Source organism: Pinus tabuliformis, chromosome 5_1 (assembly GCF_031772625.1).
Source record: "Pinus tabuliformis cultivar Carrire ecotype Pingquan chromosome 5_1, CPIR1, whole genome shotgun sequence".
NCBI classification, from domain to species: domain Eukaryota; kingdom Viridiplantae; phylum Streptophyta; class Pinopsida; order Pinales; family Pinaceae; genus Pinus; species Pinus tabuliformis.
In genome coordinates this window covers 141,828,414-141,844,843 of record NC_142305.1, presented here as the reverse complement: position 1 = coordinate 141,844,843, position 16,430 = coordinate 141,828,414, and positions in this window count along the sequence as shown.

Here is a 16,430-nt window from a genome sequence, read left to right as displayed (position 1 = left end):
TTAAGCATGACTAGTCACCAAGAAAATCCCTAGGAAATAGGGCAGTTTTGTGATTTCATGGGATTGTCCATATTTCTTGGGATGGATTGAATGAATTCGAATTAGATAGATGGATATGAATATATATGATTGTTAGAGCGACTTTAGATCAGTTTGTTTCATAAACTTCTATTTAAGCTAAGAGTTTGAAGGCTTATGATATGTAATTTCTATACAACTTTATGCTGAGACATTTGAATATTGGAGATTAATTAGAAGAACTTGTTCTACTTTCATTTTGTTGTTCATTAGTATGGATGAGTGTTTGAAGTTTCAGAATTTGATATCAGCCTCAATTGTGCAAGCCAAGGGTGGAGGCCCCCCACTCCAAGCTAAGTACACTTCATTGTTAAACTAGCTTAATTTTCATGAACTAGTTGCTTTAGATTTGTTTACTTGTTTTGCTTCAGATTTGCTTATTTGAATTAATGTGTGATTATTGTTGAATGGATATTGGTTTAATTCTAATCTACATATGAAGGGACACATAGGAATTTAAGTTAAATTCCCCTTCTATTTGATCTTGAACTAAAACTGAATTTCATTCTCCTTTTCATATTTGAAGTTATTTATGCATTTCTGGTTTGAAGCAATGGTGATTATGATAGAGTAGAATTGTGAAGAAAGACAATATGGTCCTCCTTAGTTAGGAGCCTCTTCTTTTACATCTTCAGCATCATAAACCATTGTTAATTAGTGCTTTTAGATTTCTCTTCATGAAAGTAGTATTGTAGGGAAGACAACCTGGTTCTCCTAAGTTAGGAGCCTCATCCCTCACATATTACATAAGTGAATTAGAAATTGTCAAAGTAGGTTTATATTTGTAATATGTACTTCCTTAACTCTTCAAATTTTATCTTCTAATCTTGGCTACATCTGATATCCATATATTGTGGGCTTGCCTCCAAGTTTTACAAACTCGAATTGATAATTAAATACTTGTGTTAATTTATGTTAATAAATTAGCCGAACTAGGCCTACCCAGTCCAATGGTTATAAATGATAAACTAATGACCCATGAAGATTATGTTGAAAAACTACACAAGCAAGCCAAAAGTCAAGTCAGCTCTTCCACAGTGAAAGCACTGCCTATAGGAAAAGCGCTATATGATGGTTTGGATAACATTTTTTACATTGAGCATGAGGTCAAGCACCTATTTACTGTTCAACCCAATTTTGAAAAATACATTGAGGCTGATGAAATATACAAGAAATTAATCAGGATTAAAATACCAAATGATGAATGGTGGTCCAGTATGATAGACATCCTATGATTTACTATGGTAACTCTAAGGTAAATAGAAATTATTTACTAAAGGTAAAGGCTGGTAAATAGGTAAATAGTATCAAAACAAGTAAAGAGTATCAGTAGGGAAAAGTAAACAAATATCCAACACATAATCACCATAGCAACAATAAGAGACAAATCCGAGTTTCAAACTCTAGCTCATGCATGAATAAAGGGACAACAGCAATCAGTTTTCCATCTGTCTCTATATTTTTGTAGAAGATACTTTGTAATTCCTAGAATAAATCTCATATAGTTATGAGATATTTTTGATGTAATTTTTGTATAAATACTTCTCCACTCGAAGTATTATGGGTGGATTCTATTACATTTCTGTATATCTATGCTATAAAGCTGATAAAGCTTTTGTAATCAAACTTGGATTTTTGTTGGAAAAGGAATGAAAGTTGAGGACATTTCATCAGATTCTTGTGCAATGTGATCACAAATAAGTATTCTATCCTTGTGATTTTATGTGTTTTCTATATGTTTCAATGTTTCATGCATCTTAAATCTAAATGGTAAAATAGTCAAAAGTGTATCAGAATTAGCTTTATTGCTCTCTGCTATAAACAGTTTACCATTTTCATGTTTTCTTCTAAGCTATTTTGGTAAAGGAATTATTAATTGATCCTCTATCCCCGTAGCTTTTCTCATAAGTCCCTGGTATAGGATTCTTAATTGCCATCTGCCAATTAACCTATCTTCCTTTATTCTTTCTAATACTGACTTGAGGATTCTTAATTGCCCTATAGTTTTGAGTAGAAATCTCACCCATTCAAGCCCCAAAGTTTTTTTTTATTCTATTATCCTACCTATTGAACTCATACCTCAGCAATTTGACTTGATCCAGTGAATTATCCCTGATTGACACCATAGCCCAATGGCCTAAAAGCCTAGTTTTCCCATCTATTTCATAATTTCACTACCAAACCAAAACAAATCCCTCAAGCTTTAATAACTAGCCTAATATAATATTAAAACAAAGCTAAATCATAAAGAGAGCGCCCTCTCTGAGTGTGGATTGGCTAGAATCTATACTTAAAATATTGGTCTGTGGTTACCTCAGATCCTTTTCCTCTTTTAATAACTTCTAGGGAAAATCTAAGTGATAACACGATCCACGTTTAATTTCCGATCGTAATCGCAATACCCATACTGTCTGTGCTGATTTGCCTCCGCTGATGTGACCCACTGATCCAATCATTGGAGATCGCTGATTGGGGGTGTCTTGCACCGATTACCACTGCCCGCTGATTAGATCCATCGATTGCGATTTTTCGCTTACATTTGGGTCGTTGATTGGCCAGATCTGACTGCTCCTATGCGTTAGACTATTTAAGCCTACAATATGTGGTTTTTCACTGTTTTTTTAGTGTTTTAGCCTCCCAATAGTGTTTTTCCTCCTTTTACGGGCTCTCCTCCCACGCTTGTTTTGATCTTTGGATGATTTTAAGAAAATATTGAAGACTTCAAGAGCAGGTTTGGATCCATTTTTGGACCATTTGCCAACAAGGCTAACACTGGCTCCTTCTGGAGATGAAAGCCTCCCTATGAGGTTTCAAGAACTACAGAACAATGCCTTTCCTGTAAAACCAAAATTAAATCTCCTTTCTAGTGTTCCATTGGGCATGGAGTCTATTTTCCAATGAAATAAAAACTGGAAAAAACATATCTACAATACCAAGGCTTTAAAGCCTTAAATGAAATAAATTTTGAAGAACAACCCATTGACTGGGCTACCAAAAACATCTTCCCCCTCTAAATTGTGCAGAATGAAACTGTTTCTCATCTGAACTTGAGCGATGACAAACAGACCTGTCCATAAGGCATCATGGTTGCCCTTCTTTTCCTTCAATGCATCCCATTTAAGAACACAATCACCAAACTGAAAATTGACCCTTTTTGCCTTTCTGTCAAAGGTTTGTTTTTCTTGGTCAATGTGCATATCAACAAATTCATCAAAGACTTGCAAAAGCCTATTAATTTGATCATCTATTTGAAAAACTTTCTAGCCTTTGACATTGTCAGGCAGAGATGGTCTATATTTCACCTCATCTTTGTATGCTTTCAACCTTGGATGTTTTTCTTGGAAGGTTTTGTTCACCTGAAATGTTAATATAAAAGATGAATCAATGCATTCCTATGTGGGGGACACAAGGACTACACTTGCTCCTGTAGCTTCTTTAGAGCAAGCTCCTTCAAAGAACATGTCCCAGATCTGTGGGCCTTCTTCCTCTGTGATCTGGAAAACTGGTTTCTTAAGCTGGGTGGAGGCCAATTGAGATTCATCAATCTGAAGAAAGCAAGCTCCATAATCAGTGTTAAAATCATAGCTGGGATGCTTAGTGGGATTCTTTTCATCACTGATGCTAGAAGCCAACTGAGCTTCTCTGTAAAATCTCCTATTTTCACCTCCAAAAACTGGAACAGTAGCATCCACCTAATCTCTTGATCCAGCCTTTGGAAAGCAACATGCCAAACTTGGGAGGCACATCTGCTACCACAATATCCATCATCATGCTTTTCATGGGTAGCTAAGACAAAGTGATGGCTAGATCCTTGCTTAATCCCAAACATTTCACTTTTCTAGAGTCAAAAGAAAATAGGTCATGATAAGGCTTGGTAATGTCAAGACTCAATTTATCCATGATAGCCTTGGGCATTAGATTATGGCTGGCTCCAGTGTCCAGAAGGCAATTATGAAGGATTTTTTCATGAATAGTCAGAGATACATAGAATTATGGGGAGCTGTCTTCACAATTTTCAATCATTGGGCTGAGAATAACAGCTGGTTGGTCATCTTGCAGATTTACATGGTCAGCGGAGGCTTGGATGGCTTTAGGCTCAAGGGCCTCAAGGATGGATCTTTTGAAGGATTCATTCTTCACTAGTTCAATCAAAGGCATAGGTATTCTTAGCTTCTGAATTTCTGATTGAAAATTGAAAGGAGAAGGAGGATTGTCAAGGCCTCTTACCTCGTGAGCTAGAGCTTTGAGGATGATGGGATCAACTGCTGGTTGCTTCTTCTCATTAGATTGCTATACTATAGGGACAACAACTCTTTGAACAGGAGTTCCCTTGGCATTATTCATCTTTGACTTCAGATTATGTCTTTGCTGATCTTCAGTTTGTAGAACATCTTCACCGTCCCACTCTTGGCTGAACTGGTCATTGAATAATGACTTTTCATAGGTAGATTTGGTCAAAAAAGGGGCACTACCTAGGTCTTCAAAAAAATGGATCACATCATCTTCATCAAACTACTTCTCTACCATGACTACGTTCTAGAAAGGGGTCTTCACCCTTTGGTCTTCATGGCCATCTTTGCTTCTTTGCAAGATCTGCAACTGCTCATTAGCTCTTCTATATGGATTTGGATCTCTAGGAACAAAGGTATTAGGAACCCTTCCTTTCCTAGAGTGTTGTTCAACCATTAATTTGGAGATTTTGGAGGCTAATGACTCTATCATCTTGGTAATTTTATCGATCTTGGGATTTTAAGATGATGAGAATTCGCCCCTCTGTCTCCTTCTATCAACATTCCCTTTGAGCTTTTCTATAGCCATGATGTTTGATTCTACTTCCAATGTTGCATCCTACATATTAGCCAAAGTAGAAAATCACCTCTCCCTCAACAGCAAACAAAATATAGAATCAAAGGCTCTGGCATAAATGAATCTAGCAGAGGTAGTGGTGGGTTTTACTTCATCTGGTATCTTGCTGTACATGCAGTTAAACCTCTTATTAAAATTTGACAGCAACTCACCATTCTCCCTCTTTAAGTTCCCAAACTCAGTGTGGTAGTAAAGGAGATCCTTCTTATCCCCTAAATGCTTTAGGAATGCATCATCTAAATCCTCAATGTCTGCTATAGATCTTTGGGTCAGTTCTATGAACCATTTTCTAGCCTCTCCATCTAGGCTTTGGACAAAGAATCTCATCCAGACATCATCTTCACTAATGTCTAGGTTATCAACATAGCTATAGAATGACTCAAGATGTTCTTCAGCTATAACACCTTCAGTCCCAATGAACTTAGGCATATACTTTTGATATTCTCCCATAGGCATGGAATTCAAAGGAGTGGGTAGTACTAGAGGTCCATACCTAGTAGCTATGATTCTTTCCATTTTGGTGGGTGCTTGTGGACCTGCCATAGATGTGGTGGCTATGAGGGTACTGGAAGTCTGAATGACAGAGGGCTGAGGAGTGATTGATAGGACTAAAGCAGTATGATGGATAGGAGGTGAGGTTTCCTTTGGGCTTAAAAAAAAAGGAGAACCTAAAGAATAAGGATCTTTATGAATCTATGAGATTTTTTATTCGTTGCTAGTATTAGGAGCTATACTCTCAACATGTATTTGTTATATTGCAGGATTTTCTTGAAGAGATATAATAGATAGTTTAGGTTTACCTGAACCTGATGCTCCTTTCTGCAATTCCTTTCTTTCTTTAATGATTTTTTCAAGGTTAGGTACTGGGTCAGCTTGTGACTTCTGTGGATTTCTTCGAGTACGCCTCAAAAACTGAGCCAGAACTATGAAGTGGAGTCGCCAAGAGGTTCAGCCTCCAGTAGAGTCGCCAGATAGAAGATTACAACCAAACAAGTGCCCAGACTTTGTCTATCATCAAAGCTGGATCTATGTCATCTCCCAAGGAAGTTGAGCTTCATTTTCCTCTCCCCAACAATGGCACCAATTATGTTATCATCCCAGGAAACTCTCCTAGGTTGCAGCTCAGAGATGCCTGGTAACATATACTCTTCAATATTGCTCTCTGAACTATTGGAATGGATGATGGTTTGGATCAAGCCAGATAACCATTTCAACTCTGTTTTTACTCAAGACATGCATGAACACCCTCATATTACAAGGCTTTAGACCACTAATGCTCAATAGTTTATAGATTCAATGAATAAATGGAGAATACTGACTATACCGACAGATGCATATATAAACACATATGAATGGCTAGTTACAGGAAGTAAATGAGAATACTGACTGTACCAATAGATGCATATATAAACACATATGAATGGATAGCTATAGGTAGTAAAGAAGCTTGTAAATATAATTTATCAATGCAGAGATAAGATGACAATTATCTGGCATTAGACACAGAAGAAGTATGAACAACCTGTTCAAGTGCAAGCTTAGAATAGAAGAGAAAATGGACATTGAACATATAACAACAAAAGAAGCTTATATTGCTAATGAATGAAGATGAGAAGCTTGAGTAGAAAAGTCTCAATAGTCTCCAGAAGTTGAACCCTTGTTACATCTTTCTTTTAGCCATTTATAGGCCTTTACAATGCTCCTGAGCTCTCAAAGACTCGAAGTGTCTTAATCTATCCTCTCTGTCTTTGTTAACTATTTGATTCCCTGAATAGGAAAACATGGTTTAGAGGTTTTCTTCTTCTGATAGAGGAATAACCACATTCTGGTATTTTGGCTACGTTGGCAGGGAGCTCTCTCATGCTAGAGATGCCCCACAATCACTTTTGTAGTTTTGGATGAGCTGCGCTATCTGCTCCATGATGTTTCTGTTTGTTTTGGCTGTGTTGTGTTGTTCCTTTTCCTCTTCCAGCCGTTGTCTCCCAACCGAATCCATATTTTGGCATGTACACATTATTTCACAATGCCTCTGCTTTGTGATGGAATGGGTCCTCGGGCCTCTATTTTCCTTTTAAATGCTTATAGTGACTTTTTGTTGTTTTTTCACAGAAAACATTGAACACTGTGAAATCTCACCCATTTCTGCTTTTCTGGACTTCAAAGTCCTTATACATGGCTTATTTTCCTATCGGGTCCGCCCTTTGGGTTGCTGTCGCCTATCGCAGACGGCCTGGTCCCTTGCTTCCCTTTGTATTTGGAGATACGCACAAAACACTGAAAATACATTGAAAATGGCCTTTGGTGGACTTCAAATATTATATATTTCCCTTCCTGGACCCTTTCGGGTCCAGGTCTTATCACATATCCTAAAACCAAGCTTCCCTTTGTATTTCGTTACATAATGAAAATACACAGAAATGCATTGAAAAAGGCTTTCCCGCGGACTTGAAATATTATGCAATATTGTTTAGAACCCTGTTGGGTTCGGTTCATCGGGTCGGCACCACTCCTTAATGTTTCCCCAATAGCGATATGTAGATGTGATGTGGGCCATCGATCTGTGCGCTTGATCGATGATCCACGTTTAATTGCCAATCGCAATCGAAATGCCGATACTAATGGTGCCGATTTGCTTTCGCCGATGCAACCCGCCGATTTGATCATCGAAGATTGCTAATCGCGGGTGTCTTGCGCCGATTGCCACTGCCCACCGATCAGATCTGCCGACTGTGATTTTCCGTTTAGATCTGGGCCGTTGATTGGCCAGATCTAATGGTTGTTGTGCGTTGGACTATTTAAGCCTGCGATATGTGGTTTTTAATTGTTCTTTCATTGTTTTAGCCTGCCGATAGTGTTTTTCCTCCCTTTTAAGGGCTCTCCTCCCATGCTTGTTTCGATCTTTAGATGATTTTAAGCAAATATTGAAGACTTCAAGAGCATATTTGGATCCATTTTTGGGCCATTTGCCAACAAGGCTAACAGGTCCATTGGACAAGGAAAATCATGTTGTCAAGAAGATGCTCATGTGTTTCACTTACTACCATAAGCAAGGACATATTATTGCAAAGTGTTGGACTCTGAATCCAACAATGTTTCCACAAAATCTGATGAAGGTGGGAAGAGAAAATGGCAAGAATGGAAAGGAAGTTTCCATAACTGATGTGCTGCAGGATGATTCACATGTTGATGTCAGTGTGTAGACAAAGGAAGCACCTTTGATATGGATTGGTAAGAAATGGTTATAGTTTTTATCCAATTAAGGTTTCATGTCTTTTAATTTGATGCATTTCTTTGCTAATGGAATGCAAGTTGCAGGGTTTTACCAAAAAGGTGAATGGAAAAATTTGAGTATGAGACTCACTTTATTGCAACAAAATTATATTCATTTCAGCTTTGTAAGTACATGTACATATGATTGAGGATCTTGTACTATTGATTGTGCTTAAGACAAAGTTGAAAAATGGAATACATACATGAGAACAGTATGTATGAACACGGGGATGTTGATGATTTCCTTGTATTTTAACATGTATGTGTGATTGACTTGATGGTTGATTGCCTTGTTTAAAACATGCATGTAATGTCATATTGACTAGGAAAAAGTTGATTTGGTCTCCAAGATTGAAAAAGGAGACAATGATGAAGTGTTTCACAAGAGGTGGAATTCTTTCATTACATGCTTGACTTGAAGATTCAATTGTTTAAAAAAGGCATGTTTTTTGTCAGCTTGTTATTCAGTCGATCATTTGTATACAGTATGTAGAGACATGATGATGATTCACATGATGTGAAATTTGTTCCTTTTGATGAAGCAAGGGTTTATGCCATCAAGTTGTTTTCTTGTATTATGTTGTTTTTTGAAAAGATGTCAGAAGAATGTTTGTTTGAGCCACCTTGGATCAATGATCAAGGAAGTGATGTTCAACTACCTTCTGTAAACTTCTTAACATAAATTTTGAAGGAAAACCATTCTTAATAGGAGGACAAGCGCATTCAGAAAGGAAAGTGTTGACTAACTTCGAGTTTTGGTTCAGAGACACTAGCCATACAAAGCAAGTGTATGGAGGCTAAAAGAAGAGGGTGTTGGTACTCTCATCTACTGTATATATCAGTATATCAATATTTTGGGGTCCAAAATATTCTCAATGGGGAGGAGTGATCAAATATTGAACAAGGACCTTAACCACAGTTAAGAACAAGGTTGAAAATAATGTTGCAAAAAATGTACATGCGGTTGCAGTTCACATGACTACCAGTCCTACGTGAATTAGTGTTAAAAGGTTAATATTGGTTTTAAGCACTAAAACCTTTATTAAGCGCCTTTTTCTTAAAATATGAATTAAGCACATGGGTGGTCTTGGAAAGATGGTAAATGGTTTCTTGCACAGGCGAAAGGCTGGAAGCGGTATTCTACCAAAAGCACGTGATTAGCCTCAACACGCAACACATAGCATGGCAAAACTACTTTTCTCGCATGCCCTCGATTTGATATCGGTCGTGCAGAAATTTGCACGAGATTGCACGATGTTTGTTGGATCGAGCGGGGTCACATCAACGGTGGAGATCGTCTAAGCTAGTTGGCTAGTGGACGACGCAATAGTCATTGGATGGACTTGATAGATTGATGGTTGAGAGTTAACCTGATCACAAGCTCTATGGAGGATTATCCCTAACCGCCGAGATTATACCACACATATGTGCACCCAACAATTACGGTAATGCTATCTGCTACCTCCGACAGTCAGCCTGGCAGAGTGGCTAAAGTTTAGCGGATATGCTAAGTTTAGCTAGAGATAAGTGTAGTCACCAAAATTGGTGGATTATCCCTAGAGGATAAAGCATAAATACACTCCAGGAGCAGTTTTCAAAAAGAGAAGGCAGAAAACAGAAAGAGGCCAGAGAAAATAGAGGTTGAGCCCGAGAGACAGAGGCAGAGCCCAGGAGACAGAGAAACTAAGAGAGAGTGGAAAAAGAGGCTCGCTAGGATAATTAGAGCCTTTTGACGCTGATGGGATAGTCCAGAGAAGCTGAGGAAGTCATATTCATGGAGAATTTTATCCAGGAAGATTTATTTGGAGCTCAAAAGCCACCAGAGGTTGGAGGAATTTGTAGGAGCTACCAATACTCATTCTCAGTGATCCAATAGTCAATTCTAACTATAAAGGACCTTCTTAATCCATTGCATGGATTTGCAGAAGAAATTGGAGACTTCAAAGGGACACGATGCTACAGGGAAGTTTCAGGAAGAAAATGATCAAATGATCAGTTTGTTGTAGGTGTCTAATATTTGCTGGAGACAGAAGAAGAAGTTCCAGAGATAGTTGAATAATTCTGAGGGAGTAAGTTCCATTAAGAAGCTCAGGATAGCTCAGAGCACTGATTGAAGGAATCAAGTCCAAGGAAGCTTAGATTTGTTTGTAGAGTGAGGAAAACTAGGGATATAGATGGTATTCTAAGCCCATTGGTTCAGTTCAGTAACCTTTGGAGTTAAGTGTGGAACTTGTAAAAGAAGCTTTACCATAATCCCAAAGAGCCAAGTCAAGTTGACAAGACCTCAAGGAGACATAGCCCATGATACTAGGGTGAAATCATAGATTAATTTTTTTGTTATGTGTGTGTTTCTTATTTTCTACATTATATTACTATTATATGTGTTTTATATTAGTAGAAACACTTAAATCACTAAAAAAATTAAAAATAAACAAAGACATACACTTGTTTCAAGTACTTAATTTTGCAATTGTCAACATAAGCTAGATCATATATTTGTTAAGCTTTGGAGTGGGAGGTTCTTGTAACTATAACAAGATGTTAAACCCTCATTTCAGTTCAGATACACTTTCATCTGGTTGGGTTAGCATTATCCTTTTACTGTGCTTTTTCATCTTTACTGTACATTTTATATTTTGACTATGTATTTCTATAGTAAGTCATTCAATTTCTCCCATCTTTTTGCATTTGGTAATTGGATATTTACCATTTTCCTATAAATTTCATCTGCCTCCGTGTACTTTTTAAAAGTGGGATTATTCACTAAAATGTGTTTTACCTCATGCTAGAGGTAAAACAAGTTCTCAAAATTCTGGTATAGGACCTTACTAGTATGCATCCCCTTCATAGATGAAGTATTTACCTGATCTCTGGCCACTTCTAAAATTCTTCTATTATAGTCTTCCCATGGCATTAATTTATCATTTATTACCAAGGGATTTGGTAGACCCTTTTGCCTCAAAACTTCAAACTTAACCATGAATCTGTCTATAGCCAGTTGCATGGTTTGGCACTTATCTTCAAGGTTTAGCATTAAATTTCTTTTGGTGAGCACCCTTTTTACTTCCAATATTGTACCTGTCCTATCAGGTATCTCCAATTCCTGCAATTCATACTTATTTTTGGAGTTAAGAAGGTGGATGATTCTAGTGGCTTCCTTTGGCATGTCTCCCAGTTCTGTTTTCACTCTCTGTATGGCTTCTGTAGCCTCTTTCAGTAAGTCAATTTGTTAAAAAATTACTTGAATGGATGGTCAAATATCATTGACAAAGTCAATGATATTCACCCACAATTTTTCCTTGGCTTGGCCAAGTGGTTCCTTCAAAGTCAATTCCTTCTCCAAGATTTTTATCCTTCCATTCATCCTGGTTGATTTTTGCACTTCCTCTTTATGAATAATCTAGGTAAGGTTATAGTCAGTCTCTAGACTGGTTATCTTTTCCTTTAGCTTGTTCATCTTTGTGGTCTGAATGGACATTTCTTCCATTTCTTTGACAAATTTGATTACCTCATCACCTGGTTGAGCTGCTGCTGTTGACCCTATCGCTGATGTAGATGTTGTGGTAGCTGGCAGTGCTGTAGCCATTGGAGTTGTAGGAGCTAGTGATGCTGCCAATGTGGATGGTACTGCAGTAGTAACTGTTGGGATAATAGTGGTAGGGGCAGTCTCAAGACTAGCTTGTTTTAACTGTATCAAGTTGTCTAACTCCTTTTCCATTTCCTTTAGTTGATCATTCAATTGTAAAACGAGGTCCATCATTTCCTCCTGATGTGTTTGTCTCTCATGAACCTCTTTTGTCTGTGGGTTCTATGAATGAGGCAATTTTAGTTGCTTTTTGAGAGCAGAAATGTCTTCATTCTTCTTTTTCTTAACTTCTCAGAAGCCTTGATGTCATTGGGATCATGTCCCTAATGACTTGATCCTATTGTCCTTGGCCTATGAAGAGGCCTTTTCCAATTTGTATTGTGTTGTAATGTTGTACAATGAAATTTTCAGCTTATATGTATCCATGGTTTTCCTGTTAAGGTGGAGTAGATCATCTCACCTGCCTGTTTGTGGAAATCAATCTGGTCAATGGGATGAACATCCCTGAACAAAACCTCAAAGTCTGTTTTCCTGTAGTCAGCTAATGTTTTTGGCTACTGGATAGTAGGTTGCATGAAGGACACCTGCAATTTTCTTGTTTTGATGTCAAAATCTGACATCAACCTACTTTGATTTGTTGGTGTGTGTTTGAAGTATTGAGCATAGGTTTTAGCCTTCAACTTCTCATTCCTCAACTTGATTTCCTTGTATATGTCCTTGATATCCTTTTCTTTATTCGCTGGCTTGGTGAAAGAAGAAACCTCAACACTAAGCTATCTCTTAATAAGTTGAATGTTTGATGTTGAGGGCTGCTATGTTTCTTCTGAAGCTGTTGTGCCTTTGCTTATTTCCACCATTGTATCCATCTCAGTGATTTCCACTAATTCAATGGTGTCTTCCTGTTTAGTTACAGGATTAAGCTTGGGCCTCTTCCTGTCACTGATCTCGAATTGCTCATTGGTGGTTTCCATAGCTGAACTGGAACCTTCCTCCCTATTTCTCTTTGGGTTCCTGTCTTCATTTGCTGGAGTCTGTAAAACAAGAGGAATATTCATTGGTTCTCCTAGTTTTGGAACTTGCAGGAAGGAACTTTCATCAATCTATCTTTCTACATTAATCAATGTATTCTCTACATCAACTACAGTACTATCCATGTCAATTAGAGTGTTTTCCAACCATTCTAATTGGTTGGTAAACTTCTCAATGTCTAGTCTGGATGATGGATAAAAGGTCCCAATTTGACCTTGATCCCCAACTTATATATGACTTTGTTGAAGCCCCGAAAATTGGGTCGACAACAAGGGGGATACCCGCCCGGTCCGGACCTTGGTTGGCAGCTCCTTATCCGTTTGGTATAGCGGGTCCGACTGGGGATAATGGGACCAGTTTCCCAATCTAAGGGTGTGTGTGTGTGCAGAGTTGGATGATGCTGATCTAAGGGTTCTAATCTAAGCTACTTTAATCTAATTCTATGCTATTGTAATCTAATGAAAACAACACATCTAATCTATGCTAACTCGGGATGTATTTCTTCTATTATGCGATCTAAAGAGATTTAAAATAATAACTGGTAATAAAGATCATTTAGCTATCATAAGAATGGAAATCAATGAAGATGAACCACTTTGCATAAAAAGTTAGGCAAAACAGTTGTGAACAGCATATCGCATAATAAGTTATTCATATATCAAACATAAATAAATGGCTCCACCGTACAAAAGTTCCAAATGGTAACTCAAACATTCATGCAATAACATATAAACAACTAAAAACTGTATATCACTTTAAGAATATAAGAAGAAATGGTCAAGAGATAAAAGTACCATTTATGACTGGTCCTACTCATAGGCTTCAAGCAACAATGATTTATCTCTACTTGTTCTAATATCTACCAAGAGTACAGAAGTGCAACATCAGTAGCAGATATCAAATGCAAACATTAATAAACCTTGATCCATTCATTCATCAAAACCTCCTCTGAGGGTGCAGAAGTGCATGTTCTGAGGACAAGTTTTTGACAAATTTCTGGACCCCTCTCTAAATGCATGAGAAGGGTTTAAATACTACTTCCTAATTCTAATAATAGTTTATTTACAAAATTTAGGATGCGGTTTTCAAATGACCGTCCTTTTTATAATCTAATTTTTAAGTAAAAACAACATTCCAAATTAAGCTACTTCTGAATCTGATCTTTAAAGCTGCATGCATTCATCATTGGTTTAAGGAGAGTCGGTTGGCTGACTTCTGCTTTGAGCTGGGCTGAGAAAACGGAATCTATGAGAGCTGGCACCACTTTCTCAGCTGCATTTATGATACATTTCACAGTCATCCACTGACTATGCAGCTTAACCAAGTATGCCCAGTAACACTCCCAATTTAACCTGTTTAGTGCTTGGACCGCTTTTCCCTTTTCTTGCGCCTTCTGCTTCCAATCTGCTTCCAGTCGTAGTTTATTTGGTAAATACGCCAGGGTGGTCTCTGTGATTAAATTTTCTCTGTGCAAATTTTCATTTACACAGTCGATAAGAATGCTTGCTGTCATGGTCGCCGTTTCCGCTGCTTGTTCCGCCTCCCTGATTTGCTCTGTTTCTGTGACATTGCTGACTATGGTTGAGCCCAATTCTTGTGCTATCTGTGTATTGCTCACATGTGTTTTTGGGGTTTTTCCTTCAAGATTGATCAGTTCGTTGAAGGTTTCCCATTCCTTATCTAATTCTGTTGTGACGGGTGGTGCTTGAATGACGAGAGGGGGGACATCTCTTGGCGGGGAGGCGATAACCTGCTGTTGTGGAAATTCCATCGACTGAGTGGTGTCTTTAGTTGACTCTTCACTCCTATCTTGGTTGTTTTCGGATCTTTTAGAATGCTCAGGAATCTCTTGTCTAGTCTTAGATTTAGATCCGGAAGTGCTTGAATTCCCACTGAGGCTAACGCTTGGAGTCGGTTCTCTGGCAGGTAGTCGCAACTTTTCTAGAGGAACACTGGCTAGTCTTCTTTCCCTGTATACCATGAATATTTGGAGGTCATCTGGAGACAATCGTGATTGGGCTTCCCGAAAAATTTCCTGAAGTGAGATTTTACTCTGAAATATATCATCAAATAAATCCTTTTTTCCAACGAACACTTTTATCTTGATTGTCGTTGTGAAATCCTGGGCAACCTCATTTGGGTCAAATAGTCTTGCCAGGAATTTAAATAATTGTAGACACGTCATATTTTGTACTTCGGTGAAAGCGTGACCTACATCGAACAACGAAAAGGCCCCACAAGCCACAGGAAACTATGGCCATATGGCCTTCTTTTTGTCTTTTAGGTCTTTAGTTAGGCTACCTTCTGAACATGTTTGATATGCAATTTCTCGAGCCAGAAGTTTGTCAGGAATATACAAAGGTAGGACATGAGGGGGGACGGTGCTTCCAAATACTCTAATATAGGTGAACCATTCTTCTCCGAACCATATTGCGATGGGGATGATATCTATATGTGCCTTAGGTGAGCATCTCGGGGGGTCTTTATCATACATCATTCTATGTATGGGTAAGATAAGCCCGTGACAAATCTGGTAGAAATGTGGAATGAACTGAGAATCCCATAATATCTTATGATAAACATGGATGGGTAATGGGTCCTGAGTTGTCCATTTCCAACCCATAGTGGGAAATTTAGACACATAACAAATAGAATCCATAACATATGTGGATAGGTAAAAAGGAGGATAGATCCTTTGAGACATGGATCTTTTAGACCGGTAATTGATAATAGCCGTGAATAGGTTATCAGAAAAGATCTTGGCCCAATCTATGATAACGTCATTTGTGGAAGCATCTATTAATGGTAACCATTCAGACGAAAACTTATTGATATCTGGCATCCAAAATAATCTACAAAGCATGGCCGCAACAAAACAATACGGAGAGGTAAGGGAACCAGTGCTGTACATACCGTTTTTGTCTTTCTTGAGTGGTTCATCTTTTCTGGACCAAACTTTGGTGGTCTCTGATAGGTTTGGGTTCTCCGCCACAAACTTTTTAATGAATTGTGCATTGTAAGTCGCCTGCGGTTCAGGAAGATGATACATGAGCTTTAAGTCTTGTGCAGCAAATGACCCGATGAGCCCATGTCCTTGAATCTTGAACTGTCTGTTGTTCATTTCTGCATTATCAAGTATCCACTTGATCATATCCGTATATGGGAGAATTTTGGGCCTTGCTGCTATCCGATGAAGGAATGAGCATGCTAGTTCTTCTAAGGATGCTTCAGAAGAGCCCTGAGAGTCTGAGACAGCGGTAACCTTCATTATTCTGGGGTTTTCTTCTTCAAGCAGTCTGTACATGCTTTCCCTGCGTCTCTGCTACAAGATGTGTCTGTATATAAAGGTGCCATTTCCTTCACCTCAGAGCCCTGAGCTTTATTTTTCTTTCCCATTTCTTCCTACGTATGGCTTGGTATCATCCATCGTTCTCCGTTCCTGCAGCTCACAAGTGAAATGGAAATGACTGATCAAGAAAGGTGATGGGAGAGCCTTAAATGCAGCAGATATATCAAATATGCCACCTTACGTGAAGTAATTCTTTGAAAAAGCACGCGTCTACATTAATAGATGACAACTAATTCATTTATTATCATTAAA